This window comes from Giraffa tippelskirchi, chromosome 7 (genome assembly GCF_054371585.1).
Source record: "Giraffa tippelskirchi isolate mGirTip1 chromosome 7, T2T-mGirTip1v1.2.pri, whole genome shotgun sequence".
Classification (NCBI taxonomy): domain Eukaryota; kingdom Metazoa; phylum Chordata; class Mammalia; order Artiodactyla; family Giraffidae; genus Giraffa; species Giraffa tippelskirchi.
Window position 1 is genome coordinate 137,891,612 of NC_137281.1, and position 20,072 is coordinate 137,911,683.

The following is a 20,072-nucleotide window of genomic DNA, read 5'->3' on the forward strand; positions in this document are numbered from 1 at the left end:
CCCATTGCCACAATTAAAGTAGTGAACATATCTATCACCTTCCAAAATTTCTTCCTGTCCCTTTGTAATTCCTTCCCTTACCCCCTTCTGATCTTCCCCCCTTTCAGGGAAATACTGATATACTTTCTGTCACTATTAATCAGTACATTTTCTAAAGTTTTAAAAAGTGAAATCTGTAGTATGTCCTTTTGGGAAGAAGTTGATTTTTTCACTTAGCATAATTATTTTGAGATTCATCCATGTTGTTGCATCCTTATTTCTCTTCTTTTTGTACCACTCAGGTATTCTTTTTTTTTTTTTTTTCACTTTTATTTATTTATTTATTTTTTATTAAATAAATTTATTTATTTTAGTTGGGGGCTAATTACTTTACAATATTGTAGTAGTTTTTGCCATACATTGACATGAATCAGCCATGGGTTTACATGTGTTCCCCTTCCTGGACCCTCCTCCCACCTCCCTCCCCATCCCATCCCTCTGAGTCATCCCATTGCCCCAGCCCTGAGCATTTGTCTCATGCATCGAACATGGAATGGTGTTCTGTTTCACATATGATAATATACATGTTTCAATGCTATTCTCCCAGAATGTCCCACCCTCACCTTCTCCCACTCAGGTATTCTTTTGAATGGTGTGGCAATCTGGGTCCAGTAAGGAGATGGAAACCATACAGTTGGTTAAGTAAGGAAAGTTTAGTATCAAGAATTATTAATTATGACTAAAGAGTTAACTATAAGATAATAAGGAAACTTTATATAGATAGTACTGTAGGGCTTTGGGAGAGTACCCAAGGAGGACAGATTTGGAAGGGGTTAAGGGGTTAAGAGGTTATTGGAGAAGATGGGGTTCAGTCCACTGGATAGCAGAGAAGTTCATGGTTTGTATAGGCCAGAGGTGGTCTGAAGTTGCTGGATGAGCAGTAGGCAACTCACTGGAGTGTAAGAGGAGAGCACGGAAACAGCAACTGACAGAATGGGTGTGTAGCGGGAGTCCAGGTACCAGCAGAGGCAGGAAACTTTTGGAGTGAGTGCGCTGCCTTGGTGGCTTGCAGGAGAGAGATCTTGATGTGTATCCATCTGGGCCACAGGCAGCTATGTTCAGTCTCAGTAGGGGCTTGTAGGGGGAGTATAGATGCTGGTGCTGGTAAGAAACCAAGCCCGTAAGGGACATTGACACTTTATTATACCAGGTTGAGGCTTCAAGGTCACAGAAGGATTGTTTTCTCTGCAGGTGGCTAAGACAGTACGCTATTGGAAGTCCTCATATCTGCACCTAACATTCTTTTCCTCCTTAAGTCTCTTCAGTAACTGCTGAAGAGCCTCTTTCTACTTCAGTGTCTCTTGAGTGCCCTCTACTGAGAGAGCTGAACATGGGGCATGTTGAAGGAATGAGCATACTGAAGGAATTTTCTTGTCTGTCATACAGCATATATTGATGGATGCATTCAGAGCTGAAGGGCAATAAGTTGATAAGTGACACACGTGGATATATCACAGTTTATTTTTCCATTCATCTGTTGATGGGCATTTTGGGTTCTTTTTTAGTTATTGGTTCTTACAAGTAAAGCTGCCATGAACATTTAATGTACAAGTTTTTGTATGAACACATATTTTCATTTCTCTTCGGTAAATACCTAAGTGTAGAATGACTGGGTCATAGAGTAGGAGTGTATATAACTTTTTTGGGAAATTACCAAATAGTTTTCCAAAGTGGCTTTACCAAAAAAAAAAAAAGGGAGCTCATTTTGTTTTTGATTTTGTTGGCAGTGTATAGTTCTTCTATATCTTACCAACATCTGGTATGGTCCTTCTTTTAAATTTTAGCCATTCTAACTGGTGTGTTTGTGTGGTCGTATCTCCTTGTGGTTTTAATTTGCATTTCTCTAATGGCTAATGATATTGAGTATTAATTCATGTGTTTATTTACCATTTGTAGATTTTCTGTGGTAAAATGTTCAGATCTTTTACCTTTTATTTTAATTGATTTAATTCCTCATTATTGAATTTTGAGCACTCTTTATATATTTTTTATTCTATGCTTTGCAGACATTTTCTCCTAGATTGTGGTTTGTCGTTTAATTCTCTTAACAGTGTCTTTTGAGGAGCACACATGTTTAATTTTGATGAGGCCCAGGCAATCAATATATTTTTATATGGATGATTTTGTTTTTGTGTCTAAGATGCATTTGCCTAATCCAAGCTTAAAAAGATTTTCTACAAAGTTATCTTCTAGACGTTTTATGGTTTTAGGTCTTATGCTTCATTCTATGATGAATTTTGAATTGTTCTTTAAAATATGGATCAAAAGCTGCGTGGAGGTTCATATTTTTACATAGTGATATCCAATTTTAGCATCGTTTGTTGAAAAGGTTGTCCTTTTGATATTTGTCAAAAATTAGTTTGTCATATATGTGTGGGTTTATTTCTGACGACCAGATTTGTTCTACTGAACTCTGTGTCTGTCTCGATGCTGCTATCATTTTGATTACTGTGACTTTATAAGAAGTCATGAAACCAGGTCATGCTACCCCTCTAAATTTGTTCTTTTACGGTCTATAAGATATTGGCTATTGTACTGGTTGTCAATTTATTGCCTCTCAGCTCCAGATTTATCCTTTTTTTGCCTGCTCTGTGAAAATGTGTCAGGTCCTTTAAATATTTTTCTTTTGCTAGCTTGTGCAGTGTTAAGCTTTGTCAATAGAGAATGCTGGAGAGACATTGCAGGAGAGTTTTGCTTCTTGGTTCTTATGTGCTTGCTTTGTGGTCTCCAGCAGCATACTCCTCTTCTCCAGTGTCAGCCCACATAGCTCTCCTAGCCTGCATCTCCTGAGCGTGTGGGGCTTTTCCTGCACTAGGCTCCCTGCAGTGTGGAGAGAGCAGTGGTAACTGCAGCCATCAGCCCAGGGCTAGCAGCTTCTCTTTGTATCTCTCCTTCGTATGGTTTGTAGCAGATTGCCTTGGTGGTACACTTCCAGGTCAACAGCTTTTTTCATAGCTCCCTAAAGTCTGGATTTCTGGCAAGATCCACAGGCAGATTTTCAGCAGGTTCTGCTGGCATGTCACCAGAGCACCTTCTCTACCATTCAGTGAGATAGACCTGTGCCCTCTCCAAGATCTGAATGTCAGCCCTGAAATGGCCTGAGAGGAGTTGGTAGAGGTTCTTGCTTAGCCACTCTGTCTGAGCCCTAGGAGGTATTGGCTGCTCTTGTGTTCTTTAGAATTCTGTTTATTTCTCACTAGTTAACTGCTATTACTTCAACCTCTTGTTATATAGTTAATGATTCTATATACTTCACTTTCAGTTTTCAAATTCTCTGTAGCTACTCTCCTGATTCAATCCAGAGGGATGCAAGTATGCTATGTCGTTTACATTTCTTTATGAATTTTAGAAGCAATTTGTAAATGTCTATCTGAAAAAAGGCTATTGGGATTTTTGTTGAATCTGTAGATAAATTTGGGGGAATTGCATAGGCTCGATATTGAAATCTTAACAGTGTTGTCTTTAACACATGAATAAAGCTGTCTCCATTTACTTCGATTTTTAACATTTTCTTAGATTTTTAATTTCTTTCAGTAGTGTTCTATAGTTTTCAGTGTACAGATCTTTCCAACATTTTGCCAGATTTATCAAGTATGCTATTTTTTCTTTTATATGTGGTGTTTTATAAAAGGTATTTTAAAATGGTATTTTATAAATGGTATTTTTTAAAAAAATTCAATGTTTTTATAATGGTATTTTATGCCATTTATAAATGATATTTTTAAAAATTCCATTTCCGTTTGTTCATTGCTAATATATAAAAGTACAATTTATTTTTGTATGTTGGCCTTGAATTTTGCAACCTTGCTAAGTGAACTTTTCAGTTCTAGTTTTTTTTATTTGTTTTTGTCAATTCCATTGGATTGTCTACACAGACAATCATATCTTCCGTGAATAAAGAGAGTTGCATTTCTTTCAGTCCAGTACAGATGCCTTTTCTTTCTTTCTTTCTTCTTTTTTTTTTTTTTTTTTACTGACTTCACTGGTTGGACCCTCTAGTATAATGTTGGATAGAACTGGTGATAGTGGATATTCTGGTCTTGCTTCTAGTCTTAGGGGGAAAGCATCTTTTCTTTCTAATGAAGTATGATATTGATTATAGATTTTTTTCCTAGACCCCTTTATTAGATTGCTTTCCTTTCTATTCCTAATTTGCAGACTTCAAATCAGGGACAGATACTGGGTTTTGTCAAATAATTTTTTGGTGTGTTTATTGAGATGAGGGTTACTGTTTATGTTCTAGCCCTGCTGTTGCTGCTAAGTCGGTTCAGTCGTGTCTGACTCTGTGCGACCCCATAGACAGCAGCCCACCAGGCTCCTCCATCCCTGGGATTCTCCAGGCAAGAACACTGGAGTGGGTTGCCATTTCCTTCTCCAATGCATGAAAGTGAAAAGTGAAAGTAAAGTCGCTCAGTCGTGTCCTACTCCTAGAGACCCCATGGAGTGCAGCCCACCAGGCTCCTCCATCCATGGGATTTTCCAGGCAAGAGTACTGGAGTGGGTTGCCATTGCCTTCTCCGGTTCTAGCCCTAGCTAATGCAAATATCTGTTGCGCACAGTTCTGTATTGGCAGTTTTTTTTTCCCCCATAAAACACTCCCTTCATGAAAGCAATCATTCTGCATGTATAACACCTGGGTTTTAAAAAGTATTTTATTTTCAAATATCATTTCTAATTGTTTAAAATATAAACTAATTATTGAACTATGTTGTGAAAAAGTAGAGAAAAACTAAGAAATGTTTGGAAAAACTGATATACTGAGGTAATTGTTAACTTACAGTTGAAACATTGTACTCATTATGTTCAGCATTACTGATGGGAGATAGCTATAGGATACTTAAGCTTTTTTATGAATGAGTTGTCCTGGGATAGTTGGGTTTAAGTCTTATATTTACCAGTTGCTAACTTGATAAGTTTCTTAAACTAAGTTTCTGCTATCTCATCTTTCAAGTGAATATAAAAATATTCATCCCAAGGGTTATAGTGATGGTTAAATAGAATCAACTGCATAAAAGTACATAGCAGTGTTGTTAGGCACTTAATAAATGTTTTTGTCTTTTATTTTCTTCTAAGTGACTAATGAAAGTTATCTTGGAACCCATCAAGAAAATAAAGCAAACTCCTGCTTCTGGAACTTTTCACAGTTTGAAAGAAAATTAAACCTATTAGAAAATGCTGAGCTGAGAAGGCTCTGAAAGAGAGTTCTGACTTGGGGAAGGATGGTAGAATTTTTTTATAATGCTTTAGTAGGATGGGTGCAGGCATAGTACAATTAGTTTGGGGGAATAGTTGGTTAAGTATAACTCTCAAGAGAATTGATCTTGTAGATGAGCAGCCATTGGACAATTTAGATTTTATCAACAGGGTTGGGGAGAAGCAGCCTCTGGGGCATGAAAGGGCCAATGAAAACTTCCCAGATTTTTAGAGTCGTCATAGTAGATTTTTCTATCATTGGCTCCTGAAGTCTTTTCCCAACCCCACACTCCTCTTCCCCAAACCCCAAGTATGAGGGCCGTTTACCCTGGTTATGATTTTAGGCCTTTCTAGCTCTTGATCTTAGAAGGAATATCTTTATGAAACTTCTAAGAACGAGTAGTTAAGTATTTTGTAGTGTTAAAAAGTCCTTTAAGTCTTCCTGTCTTCTTTGCACTGTGTGTTTTTGATCTTGTTATATATCTGCTGTGCAGTAGACGAAACAATAATGTATAATAATGAAAAGCTTCTAAGTAGACATATGGCTGGAAGGGAGATTTGAATAGAGTTTTGCGGCAGCTTTTTTTTTGTCTTATAAGAAGTTGAATGAGATAATTTTTAATAGCTAGTTTGCAAACTTCGGTATGTGCAAGCAACCTTTCAAAGCCTACCTGTGCATTTCCGGAGCTCGGTTTGTGACTGAATGGATCAGCTATTCTCTTGTATCTTTTTAATGCATTACTGGTGTCTAGCAGCTGGTACTTAACACTGTTCCGTTTTGAGTTTGGTGACTTATCTGTGCTTCCTGTGATTTCTTTGCTTTTATGTGGTACTTTTTGACAACAGGTGGATATAGTCTTCTGTAAATATAATCTATGCTTTGAAATTAAATTATCCTTGTCCTCTTTGAATATGCAAATCATCTTATTATCTGAGTTTGCCTCTTGTTTTGTGACTCCCTATGTTCTTATAATGCTTGCTCACCTTTTAGTTTAAGTACTAAAAGACTTTGGTCTGTTTAGATTTTAGGGAAATATAATTATTTGGCCATCATATTTAGGATTATTGGGGTGTTTCTGCCTAACTTTTCAGAATATAGAAAACGAATCAAATTTCCTATTCTTTCCTAATCAAGCTCTCTAATCTCTTTCCTAATCAAGATCTTGTACTTTTCAAACCAGCTTGAATGAAAAACAATATGAAGTATAGTATAGCTGTTATTTCTACATGGATATGCTTACCATAACTATGGAAAATATATTTGATTTACTGTGAAAAGCTCTTTTAGGGTAAATATGTCAGATATAATCAATATTTTAGTATTATCATATATACTTCAGTACTTTTCCATAACTTATGAGAACTTTATTTATTTATTTTTTGTTCTGCAAAAGATCATGAAAATTTCAGTAATGGAGCTTTCTCTTTTTGATATTCAGAGGAAGTTAGAGAACAGATTTATCTACATTTATATAATTTTATTTAAATTTGTCTACATCTTGCCAGTCACTGGTAAGAACCTTTCCTTAATGAACCCTACTTTGCTCCTTAAATGACGTTTTCCTCCACTTGTAATGTTTGATACTTATAAAGTAAATGTTCACTGTTCTAGCTTTCTTTAATTTTCTGGAAAGTATTTTTTTTAGCCTCTATATCTTTAAATGTTGGGAACTCTGAAAGACATCCTTTTTTATTTCTTCTCAAGAAAGTATCTTCATTTACTCTTGATGGTTTTCTAGAATTCCTGCTACCCACAGATAGAAAGCAAAATATGCAAATGTAAAATCTCAGCCATTTAGGACGTTTTTAAAATTACCAAGTCAGTTTATTTAAAAAGTTCCATTAGATGTGTGATTTTTTTTTTTAGCACCCCCCCCCCCCAACACCGCTGCCAACTTTACGGAGGGATACTTGTCAAATAAAATTGTAGGATATTTAAAGTGTATGTTGTGACTTGATCTATGTGTGAATTGTGAAAGAAGTCCCACCATCTAGTTAATTCACATATCCATCACCTCACCTATTTTATCTGTTTATCTTTTTTTTGTGTGTATGTGAGAACATTTAGATTCTCTCTTAGCAAATTTCGGTTATATAATACAGTGTTATTAATGAGTGTTGTTGTTGTTGTTGTTTAGTCACTTAGTCATATCTGGCTGTTTGCAACCCCCTTATCTGTAGCCAACCAGGTTCCTCTGTCCTTGGGATTTCCCAGGCAAGAATACTGGAGTGGGTTGCCCTTTCCTTCTCCAGGGGCTCTTCCCAACCCAGGGATTGAACCCATGTCTCCTGCATTGGCAGATGGATTTTTTGACAATGGCTGAGTTACCAGGGAAGCCCCATTATCAATGATAGAAACCATGAGAGGAGGTGAAGTCAGAGTCTTTCTATTCAGCCGTCTTGGTGAACTCTCCTCAAACTCATTCAGCTTTTATTTGCCTGGAAAACCCTTTATCTCTTGTTCAATTTTGAAGGACAGCTTCGCTGGGTAGAGTATTCTTGGTTGGCATTTTTTTCTCTTAGCACTTTGAATAGATTATTTTACTTCCTTCTGGCCTATAAAAATTTTCAGATTTTGCTGAAAAAATCTGCTGAATACCCTATTGAGGTTTTGTTTTACTTAGCATGTGGTTTTTCTCTAACTGCTTTTAACATTCTGTCTTTGTCTTTACCTTTTGATAATTTAATTTAATGGGACTTGGTTTAGACTCTTCTTATTTGAAAACACTTCAGATGGACTCCCTGTGTCTGGGTATCTATTCCTTTCCTCAGGTTAGGGAAGTTTTCAGCCTTTATTTCTTCAAAGAAACTTTCTGCCTCTTTTTCTTCTCCTGGGACTCCTATAATGTGTAGAGTTCCATTGGCTGTCAGAGCTAGATGATTTGGGGCCCAGTCCCTCAGATGAAGTCTTAAAAGTTGGAGTGGTAGACGTTGGGTGTAAACTCTTCATTCTTCAGGGAGAAGCAGTAGTAGTGAATTCCTTCCCAGTTGTATGTTGCTGTACAGGGATTGGAGTTTATGAAGAGAATGTTTCTCAGCTTTTCCTCTCATTTGATGTAGGTTTTTTTCTTATTCACCCTCTTTGTGGTAGTCACTCGCTAGTCCCTGATTTTCTTTCAGAGGAACTTGCATGTTTGGATGTAGATTCAGTGTGTCTGAGGGAGGCAGTGAGTTGGAGAGCCTCTTATGTAGCTGTTTTTGAGCAGAGTGAGATTTGTGATTTTTAAACATTGAATGAATAATTATCCAGAGAAATGAGATGCTGTTCATATCTTAAATATGACACAAAAATGAGTCTACAATGTGTATAACTTCATTTGTGCTTCTGTGTAATGTAATCTTTTTTAATGTAAGTACACTATTAGAGAATATATTTGGAATGTTATCAAAAGGACTCAGTGTATTGTTTATTGATATCATACCTATTTCTAGTTTGATTCACATATTTGTTTCATAAGTATGCCAAGTACATGGCATGGTGAGGGAGAAGAAATGTAAAATGTGAGTTTATGTAAAGATACTGAAGGAAGTGCAGTGTGCACTTTCTAATGTGTTTTTTTTTTTATGTCAAAAAAACATTGAAAACTTGGACATCTAAGAAAGCTGAGAAAGCTTCTTGCATTTTGTAACAATTCTTATCTACTAGTTGCAGAGCAAAAACAATAGAAAATTAATTATATAGTAAAAAAAAAAAACCTTTAACTATGAAGTCCTCCTATCAAATTCTTCAGTTCATTAAACCTACTTTTGGTTATTATTATTTAAAAAAACTGTTATTTAGCAGTTTCAAGAAAAGCTTCAGAACAGCTGTAATTACAGCTGCAGTCTTAGTCAAAATAGGGGTTTTTAAAGGCTCCTCACTCCCCTTTCGCATCTCTTTCCCTCACCCCAAGCAACCCAAATTTAGTTGTCAAAGTTTTGGTAAGCTCAGGATTCCCGAAACCGGAGTGCCATATGTTTAACTGCGTGTAGATGTGATGATTATCTGTGACTCTTTATTAAGGTTCCCAGAAACTTTTTCATTTTCCCGCCGCTCTGTGCACAGTTATATATTTGTTGTCTGTTCTGCCTGTTTCTGCATTGAATTTTATAGATACATGAGTATTCCAAACACAGGTTAGTGATTTTTATCAAGGCCTACGCATCTACTAAGAATATTTAGAGGGAAAATAGGTTTCAATCTAAAGTTAAGCTAGTGTTGACATTATTACACGTTGATTGGAAATACCTGAAAAACCGTATGTCTGTGTTTAAAAAATTATTTCCTCAAATTTTACTGTAATATAAAATTGCCTTTCACCTTGTCTGAAAACAAATTTGGTAAATTTCTTGAAGCAAGTTCTGTTAGATAGTGAATCAGAAGTAAAATACATATCCATGTTAATGTTTCCCTTATTCTTCCCTTCCTCTAGTTTTATGATCTGGGGATGTGGATGTCATTCTGAGGTCAGGTTTTCACATCATCAGTTGGGAAATGACTCTAAGGGTTATGAAGAACTGTGGCTAAGCACAAAGTTTCAGGCCAGTCTCCCTGTCCCAATTGATTACCATCTCTTTTGCAGATACTCGTTATGCTGAATATTGATCATGGGCTGTAATAACTTAACTTGGGTTCTAACCAATTTTACTATATCTTCTCAGAAGTTGAAGTGATTTGCTGTTGAATCACACACACATAGGGAATTGAGAGTCTTCTGTCAGTGCTAACAATTTAACACTTCAGGTAGAAAGGCAACTGAAACATGCCTGCATATGCATAGCGCCATGTTAGCACCATAAGCATCTCTTATCCAAAAGGATAAGGCTACAAAGATGTATAGTTCTTACCTTTAAGCAAAGCAGAAAAGGTGCAGATATGTGCATTAAAATAATAAATCAACTTTTATAGCCTAAATAAACTTGGACTTAAATCCCCAATCTCAGGAACTCTTTAGAATTTAAAAGAAGTTCCAAAGATCTAGACCAATGTTTTTATTATCAGACACAATTAAACAGATTCAGAGAAGTTGAGTGAATTACATTGTCATTGATTAAATGGGTTTATAGGACATTCTAAATATGAACTCAGTAGTGAAATAGGTAGCAAGTTAATGCTTTTATTATTATTTTAGTGTCAGCTAATGTTGGTTGATTGTTCAGTGTAAGTTCTTTTCTAGAGAAGCTGCCAATTCTTTTCTCACAAAAGTATACTGTATATGTTAGCAGAATGTGGACTTATATAGGTTATTTTTAGAGAGCATAGCTTTGAACAAAAGCCATTTTAGAGAATACTGGCAAATTCAAGTGAATAATAAAACATTCTTTAAGAGAGAATAAAGAAACTATTTACAAAATTGCATAATTTTTAAAACACAGTTTGGCTTATAGGTATGAAGGCAGATAGCAGGTAAAATTTGAGATGGAATATAATTTTAATGATGAAAGTACAACTAATTATGTGAGAATAAAGGAACTGAGAATAAAGGAAGAAACTCAACACAAACTTTTAGGAAGGAAAATAAAACTTTGAGACTTTAATAAGATAGGCAAAAGGAAATGTGTAAATAAAGCAGTTCAGCTTTATTTAGGGATTGGTCATACATTTATCTCATTATCAAAACTTGTTGTCAGTGTCTTCTTTCACTTTCTCCCTTCCTTTTCTGGTTCTCCCCGAGAAAGGCCCTAGTGTGGTGTGACATAGTGCGGTGCCGTTCTGTCTTTGTCACTTATGACCAGCGTGGTCTTGGACTAAAAATTTGCTTATTAAGACCTACTAAAGTGAATAATTTTTAGTTAATCAGACATTTGAAATTCAGGTACTTCATAAAAAAATGAGACTATGTCTTTGCTGTGACTATAGGACCATCGGAATAATCAAGTGAAATCACGTGAAATTGTTCTAAAAACTGAAGACTTCACAAAGGTAAATAATATTGTTTTATGCTGTAATTATAAATTCAGTCTAGCAAGACAAATATTTGTCTATCCAATATGTCAGAATTAAGGTTGTAATTTTGAATTAGGGAAGATATAGTACTGGCCTTTAAGATGCCTTCTGTCTAATTTGGGAAAGTAGGAAATAAAATATATAGGGCAATTATCTACAGTATATGACAGAATGTGAAAAGGGTAATGAGAGGTTAAGCTAAACTGAATTTTGGCTTCAAGTTAAAGAGCTATTTACCTGAATCTACTCCAGGTCCCTGAGACTCAGTACGCCACAAGTGTCAAAGTGAGGATTTTGACCTTGGATGTATATGTGTTCTGTTTCTTGGGCGTTTAGGTAACAGTGGACAGATTTTAACATGGGTTGCCATGTGATAGAGATCTAAACTTAGGCTCTCCAATAGATGCAGATAGGAACTTGTTAATTTTCAGGTGTACAGATACGAGTCTGTAGCTGACTCAAAGTTACAAAGAACGTACAATTTTTAGTCTTGCTCAGTATTATCAAGGAGATATGTTCCAGGTTTTAACGTCTGGGTTGGATACTTTGATAGGGGCATAGAGGATTAAAAGGGGACTTTAGGAACATCTGTTTCAACCCCCTTGAAAGATACCTTTTACAGGGTCCCAGAATTAGCTTGACTATATTTATCATGCTGAGGAATCTTCTGGTTATGTCACATAGTACACTTTTTTATGGGCTCTTGTGTTTGGTAGTCTTTGTTGTTTTTTTATTTTTTGGCTCCAAATGACCTCCTTCCCGTTGTTGTGTATTCTTTACCTTTTGTTGCATATGCTGCAGGTTTGGCTGAAGCGAGAACCTATTGATGGAGCACCCAGGAGTAGAAAGAGGAGAATGATAGGTTCAGGAAGCAGGACAAGAAAGGAAATTATAATAACAGTGATAACTAATACTTATAAGCACTGAAGTCCCAGATGCTATTCTAAATGCTTTTCTTATATTAATAATGAAATGAGTTAAATGAAACATAATAGTATTTACCCATGTTACAGGTAAGGGAGCTGAGCTATAATGCTTTGCACAGTGGAAGGCAGGGTTCCTGATTTTTGATTCTAGAGACTAAACCCTTAGCACTATCACAGATTGCTTCTTAAAGATAACCTGGAGGCCCCTTTGTGAAAAATTCTCTGCCTTTTCTTCTCTAAATGTGATAGCCATTAGCGATAAAAGGTGAGTATTTTAAGGCTGGTAACTTAGGTTGGGTGATGATGCTGGTGGAGGAGGTGAAATATTACAGAATTTATTCAGCATTTTAAGACTGAATGATATTATCAGAAAGGAAGGAATCTGAATATAATCTACTGTGAAAATCAGGGGGAAAGGGAATTTTGGTGAGGACCAGATTTTGTAATGCTATAGAAGCATGAAAGCTCGATATAGGAAGTTTAGTAAGGGCTTATGGTCACTGGTTTAGGTAGATCAGCACTCGACAATAGAAATACAATGTGAACCATGCATGTAATTTAAAATTTTCTGGTAGCCACATTAAATAAGGTAAAAATAAATAGGTTAAATTAGTTTTAATAATGTATCTTATTTAAATATTATTTAAAATAATTAATAAAAAATAATGAAATATTTTGCATTCTTTTATTCCTACTGAGTCTTTGAAGTCAGTGTGTAGTTTACATTTAGGGCATTTCTCAGTTTAAACTAGCCATATTTCACAAGCTCAGTGGCCACATTTGGCTACTGACTGCCTTACTGGACAGTGCATTTTTATACCATTAAAAGATAGGTTCTTTAAAAAGTTTCTGATTGAATTACAACTAGATGGCTTATTCTTCCTCTGTGAAGGAGTGGAGGGCAGTCTGGGGCCTAAAGGTATTCCTATTCAGTTGTATCCAGAGAATCTGCTCATTACGGGGAACATATTTTTTTATACTTAATACGAAGAGAGTGGGGAAAGATTGACCAAATGTTTAGGTTTCCTATCATTTGAGGTGCGTGGGTGTTACACAGTTAGAGGGACTTCTAGGTTGTTCCAAATAATTTCTGTGGTCATATTAGTTCTGGGCTCTGGTTTCCATTATAAAGAGCAGAGTGCTTTTTCTGTAGACAGAGCTTTGGAAGAGAAGCACACAGTTCTTGAAACGTGGTGTCTGTTGGTTCAGGGACTCTGTGCCACCATCTAGAACCCTTGACAACCTCACTGATTTCACTGATTTGCTTTTATGGGATTTGATACGTTTAAAGTTGCATTATTCCTCAGGCAGGGATTTCTAAAATCTGCTTTTTCCTTAGGAAAAAAAGAGAGAAAAGCTCCCACTAAATAAACTTACCACATTAAAAAAAATGACTAAATCTTTTGTTAACTATTAAAGTGAATATGCATTCTTTGTAAAAATCTAGATAATGGAGTTAGCTACTTTTATATGTTTAATGAACAGATCTCTAGTGTTCAGTCTTTGGCTTGTCCTGCCGTAATAAGATTCTTTGGGCAGTAGCTCTCCGGTGAATCAGACTCCCTGTATGGGACAGGTAGTGAAGAGTTTATTTCCTTTAAGAGACAGTGAACAAATGAGAGGTATGTGTTCTTTCTGCCTGAGTTATATATGTATATTGTTCTGTATTATGTATCATATTTTATTTGACTAAGAGCCTAATTTGAATGCATTTCATTAAAAATCTTCTTAGTTATCTGTATAACTAAGATTTATAAAACTGAGTAACTACAAGAGTTTCATTAACTTGTTGAGAGATACCTGGTTAAAATACAAATTCTGTTCTGTACAGTTGAACAGAATAGTGTACACGTTATCATAATTAGTAATTTTCATTTTCTAAGTTTGTAGTTTTAGTGGTATGCTGATGTTATCGGGTATCCCTGGTGGCTCAGATGGTAAAGAATCTGCCCACAGTGCGGGAGACCTAGATTCAATCCCTGGGTAGGAAAGATCCCCTGGAGGAGGAAATGGCAACCTCCTGGCAAGTATTCTTGCCCAGAAAATCCCATAGACAGAGGATCCTGGTGGATTACAGTCCATGTGATCGCAAAGAGTTAGACACGGCTGAGCAACTGAACTGAACTGAGCAACTAATACTTGCTTTCATTTTTTTTGATGTTATCAGTGAATTGTGTTTTACTTGTGAATGTAGTTGTGGTTCAGGTGGGAGCAGGGTAAGGGATGTTTGTGGAAACCATTGCTTACCATTTCGGGGATTGGTTGCGGGAAGAAGCAAGCGAGAAATATATTAATACTTGAGAGATAAGACAATAGCCACATTGGAGCAATTTGAGATACTGGCAAATACATATTTTGAGAAAAGTTACAGTGTTTTAAAAAATGTACAAAACTTAATCATTAGGAATATAATCAAATTTTATAAAATTTGAGTAGGAAACATTAAAGAGCATTAGAGAACTTTGAATTTCATATTTATTATGTTCATATTTTGTGTGGATGAAATATAGAAGTCTTGTTTTGAATTGACCCCCTTGCGGCGGCTTAGACTCTTAACTAAGGATCATAGTCTTTATGTGTGGAGAGTTCCAAGACTGAGTTTGTCAGGTTAATGAATCTAAAGTCATTCAGTGTTAGCTGTTTAGATTTTATCAATCTGTATCTTCATATTTTCTGCTGGAAGGTTAACAGTCATATTGACCCTTGTCAAGGAGTTATTAGTAATTTATAATTCTAAAGTGCTGTGAAAGCATTAAACACTCTTAAGTGTTATACTTATTTGAACATTCCTTAATACAAAGTAGTTTGTTCATCAACCCCTACTTAGTTTTGGTTACTATAATTACCTGTTCTCAGACATATGTCATAGTCCTGTGCCTGTCCTTCTTTAGTTCTTAGCCTTGTAGGATCATTTGTGAGTGTGTGCTTAGGTCATTCCCCATGACTGACCTGGGGATAACTCAGGAAAATTCTTGTGAAGGGTGGTTATGACTGTAGAACGGTTTTGCATTGACTGTTGCATTCTGCCTGGCTTCTTGAGGAAGTTAGCTTAGGTTAAAGAGTTCAGATTTTGGAGTTAACTTGGTTTCTCATGAATCCTGTCTCTTCTCCTTCACCATCTCTAGGCAAGTTACTTGCCCCGGCAAGTTGTTAAACCTTAGTTTCCTTAACTGCAATTTGGAAATAATAGCAACTGCCTTTTAGGGTTGTTAGGAGGGCCCCCATAAAATAATTTCTCTACTATTAGGGATGATAGCAGTTTACCGTTTGTTAGTTTGTTTTTTAATAAAGATTTTTTTTTTAGAGTGGTTTTAGGTTCACAACAAAACTGAGAGGAAGGTATAGAGGTTTCCTATATGCCCTTTGCCCCTGCACATGTGTAGCCTCCTCCATTTATCAACAGCTCCCACCAGAGTGGTACATTTGTTACAGTTGATGAACCTACATTGACACATTGTAATCAGAAATAACATAGTATCTTAGGATTGACAAATAACAAGGTATTTTAGGATTGACTCTAGGTTATACATTCTGTGAGTTTGGACAAATGTGTAATGACATGTATGTATAATTATAAAACCATAAAGAATATATTCACTGCACCCCTCCCCCCCATATCCTCTGTGCCTTTTCATCCCTTCTCCCCAACTTCCAACCCTGGACTATTCCTAATCTTTTTACCGTCTCCATAGTTTTTTGTTTTCCAAAATGGCGTATTAGTTGGAATCATACAGTTATGTAGCCTTCTCAGATTGACTTCGTTTACTTTAAGGTTCCCCCCATGTCTTTTCATGACTTGATAGCTCATTCCGTTTTAGTACTGAATAATATTTCATCATCTGAGAGTACCAAAGTTTACTTATCCATTTGCCTACTGAAGGAAATTCTGTTAAGGTTGCTTCCTAGTTTTGGCAATTATAAATAAAGCTACTCTGAACATCTATGTGTAGGTTTTTGTGTGGCCATTAGTTTTCAACTAGCAGCTACTTTTATTGAGCATTTATTTATTTTAGCCAGACACTGTACTATATTTTATATGCAAAATATCATTTAATTCTTGTTGTTTAGTCACTCAGTCATATCCAACTATTTTGTGACCCCATGGATTACAGCACGCCAGGCTTATGTATGTATAATAGATTGTGAAGAATTTACAGCCCATAGTAATATATGTCCAATAACTGATTGCTAATATTTTATCTTTGTGTTAGTTCTAAGCATGTAGTTTAAGTAGAAATTGAGGCTGTTAAGATGAGACTGACAGTGGGCATTCTGGTCAGACCTCAATGACTTATTACAAAGTTGACAGTGGATTGAAGGTAAAGTGTATAGTAAATTGTAGTTCAAGGAAAATCCACATGGTAAGGATTTAGGAAGCCTGTTAAAATGTAGAGTTTGGTGTTCATCTTCAGAAACTCAGACTTTATGAAACAGGATCTCAGGCCATGGAGCCCAGGTTCTGTAGTTTTACAAGCTTAGTAAGTAATTCTGATTCAATATGAAGTTTGAGAATCATATTTTTAATTTATTCTTCCTGATGATTAAAAAATGATTCTAGTGATTTTAAATAGTTGTGTTTCTTTGATATAATAAGCTTTCTATTTTATTGATGATGGAGCTGGTAAACTTTTTCCATTAAAATTTTTCCGTGTTATGAGGGTAGGAAGGTAGTGATTGCTATTTGTTCATTCAACTATTTTTAGTAAATATCACTTCTTTGAGGTATATTTTAATTTTTTCATAAATATTGGATATTTTACTTTATTATTCAAATAATATAGTCTTTTTGAATAGGATAAGAAAGTAAGGCATACTTTTATGCCTATTATGAAGATAGGTAGAGATGCATACTTTTATGAGGAACATACTATTATGAAGAGAGGTAGAAACACAAAGAGAGTATTTTCTGGTACTAACTAGAAAGGAAAAAATAGCTGTAAATAATTTGTATAACTAACTCGAATGATTAAATCTGATGGAAATTTTCAAGGAGTTTTGGTATGGGTTACTTTATTAGTCATATTAGTTAATGACAGAGTCATATCAGGAACGCTCAGCTTCTGTTGTTTTTTCATGGTTGCTTTCTCTCCTAAGAACACTCTTCTTTTGGGTTTTGTCTGTGTTGGCTTCTTGGGAAGTCTTATTCCAGATCCACAGTTTGGGAAATCAGAATCCATCCCTACAGTGCTTCACATGCACCTCAGCTTTCTTAGATTCTTCAGGTAAAACCTTACCCAAAGGAGCCAATGAATTCAAGTCATAATTTTAAACTTAGGTCTTTAGAAGACTCCAGTTCAGTGAGTCTTTGCATTTGCATTTTTAGCCCCCAAATCTTTCTGGCTCCAGCATCCACTTTAATAACTCTATGGGTTAAGCAGTGCTATTTTTAATATCTGTAGTTTTGTTCATTCTCAGAAACTAGGTCCACCGGGCTTTGCCAAATGAAAAACGGTACACCTTATTTTTTAGGAGTATCTTTGGACTGAATGAAGCTAAAACATAGACATTGTTGTTCTGCTTTAAATACTCATAGAATATAATTTTGCTTATTTTAAGCTCAATCTATTTGCCAGTATAATAATATATTTATTTCTGGAAACTCTGGCTTTTCTATTGTGCTGTTTAGAATTCAAATGAATTATTAAAACTTTCTAGTAGGCCTTTTATTGATAGCCTTTTATCTGACCTCTTCTTTAAAGTTGTCTTCAGCATTTTCAAAAGAATCATCTGGGTCTTTCTGGGGCTGGAGATTTTGCTTCTGTAATGACAGAAGCAGAGAGTGAACTTTTTGGAAGTTAGTCGTAGTGGGGGACAGAAGAAGAGAAAAATCAGACTAAATTATACATCGTGTTGTTTCATTGCAAAAAAAAATCATAACCTTTTGTCCTTTTCCGAGAGTGGTGGTGGTGGTTATAGGAAGCGTATAGGGTGAATTAAGGAGACATTAAGGAAAATATGTCTCCTAACATAGGGCTTTAATTATTTCCCAAAGGTAGATAGTAAAGTGGTTCTTTCCAGAAATTTTTCATTCATAGGAACCCTATCTGCAGTGTTGGTATATTTATAATTCACCTAGAATATTGACAACGTTGGTGTTATAGGTGATCTGAATTACTGCTTTTGTGCCATACTCCTTTCTGTTTTAAGTGTGGGCTACAGACTTAAAGGCTACCACACTTATGATTAAGGCTACCACACTTAATCATAACAGTGTTGATATGATTATATTACTATTGTAATAATTTTTCTTTTTAAACCAGAGTAAAGCACACTGATTTTTTCCTTCTTTCTTATAGTATTTTTATTTCCAATAAGTATACTTCCTTCTGAATTATTTCAACATGTTTTGGTCAGTCAGTTCAGTTCAGTCGCTGAGTTGTATCTGACTCTCTGCAACCCCATGGACTGCAGAATGTCAGGCTACCCTGTCTATTACCAACTCATGGAGCGTGTCCATCGAATCAGTGATGCCATCCAACCATCTCATCCTTTATCGTCCCTTTCTTCTCCTGCCTTCAATCTTTCCCAGCATCAGGGTCTTTTCCAGTGAGTCAGTTCTTTGCGTCAGGTGGCCAAAGTATTGGAGCTTCAGCTTCAGCATCAGTCCTGCCAATGAATAGTCAGGACTGATTTCCTTTAGGATGGACTGGTTGGATCTCCTTGCAGTCCAAGGGACTCTTAAGAGTCTTCTCCAACACCACAGTTCAAAAGCATCAATTCTTCAGCCTTCTTTATGGTCCTACTTTCACATCCATGCCTGACTACTGGAAAAAACCATAGCTTTGACTATACAGACCTTTGTTGGCAAAGTAATGTCTCTGCTTTTTAATACATTGTCTAAGTTGGTCATAGCTTTTCTTCCAAGGAGCAAGCATCTTTTAATTTCATGGATGCAGTCACCGTCCACAATGATTTTGGAGCCCAAGAAACTAAAGTCTGTCACTGTTTCCATTTTTTCCCCATCTATTTGCCATGAAGTGATGGGACCGGATGCCATGATCTTAGTTTTTGAATGTTCAGTTTTAAGCCAGCTCTGGATATAGCTAGTCTTTAGATCATATCTTGAGTATTAAAGTCATAGAATATCCCAATAGTGGTTCCAAATCCCTCTGTCAGTACATTATAAACACTTGGGTGTGGGGTTTTTTTTTTGTTTTTTTCAAACATGCCTAGACTCTACCTCAGACCAGTTAAGTCAGATCTCTGGCTGTAGTGTTCTGGACATTATCATCATCATTGTTTTTTTAAAAAATATTCTAAGTCATTCTCATATGAGTAGCATTAAGAGCTGCTAGCTTATTAATGTGAAGGAGAGTCATTAAGCTAGGTAACTCCATTTTGTGTCTTCATTTACTATTATCCTCTATCATTTTAAGCATCTGAAGGATAATCAAGCGTAAACTGGCCAGAACTCTTTAACTGGGAGGCAGCTAATAATGTTGACTTGAAGTTTTCTTCACAATATACTGGACTGAAAAGTTTGACTCCTTCAACCCTTCTTCATGGCTTTCCTAGTGCTGTCATAATTTTTGTAATCTTCTATAGATTCTCCCTAATTTCTCAAAAGCTTCTTTAAAGTATAGTAATCCAAACTCACTATAAAATTAACAAAACTGAACAGTGGCAGAAACAGCATAATAAAGTTCCTTCTACTTCTTAAATTTTGTGATTTTTATTAAAGTGGAAAATATATTTGTTTCAGACTTTTTATTGGCCTTTTCTTTATGCTTTGGGGAGTCAAAATGTGTTTTCTACCATGATGTTTGTTTTAGTATATTACTTTCTTAGGTTATATTCCCTCTTTTTTCTTTCTCAATTGTACTTTTTGCCACCATTTCCCTTGTACGTATTTGGACAGCATCAGTACATATTTTCTCGTGGGTTATCATGTTTTGGGAAAGTAGTTTTCCAGATTGATCAAATCATGCTAAATTTTTATTCCATTTACATATCAGTTAGTATCTAGACAGGGAAGCAGTCTATACTAT

The 20,072-nt window shown here is 35.8% G+C and overlaps 1 protein-coding gene and 1 pseudogene across 50 annotated transcripts in view; one reads left to right on the plus strand and one right to left on the minus strand.

The window, feature by feature from the left end:
• FUT8 (fucosyltransferase 8) overlaps positions 1-20,072 on the plus strand; it is a 367,612-nt gene that overhangs the window by 75,461 nt on the left and 272,079 nt on the right. For 30 of the 50 annotated variants that reach the window (XR_014059426.1, XR_014059425.1, XM_081509992.1 and 27 more), the window contains one exon: positions 11,072-11,134. The exons of the other annotated variants lie outside the window; for them this stretch is intronic. The gene's annotated coding sequence lies outside the window, so the exon portion shown is untranslated. The remainder of the gene's footprint in view (positions 1-11,071; positions 11,135-20,072) is intronic. 50 annotated transcript variants of the gene reach the window in all.
• The window catches only part of LOC145513854 (UDP-GalNAc:beta-1,3-N-acetylgalactosaminyltransferase 1-like), a 71,134-nt pseudogene that overhangs the window by 33,180 nt on the left and 17,882 nt on the right, over positions 1-20,072 (minus strand).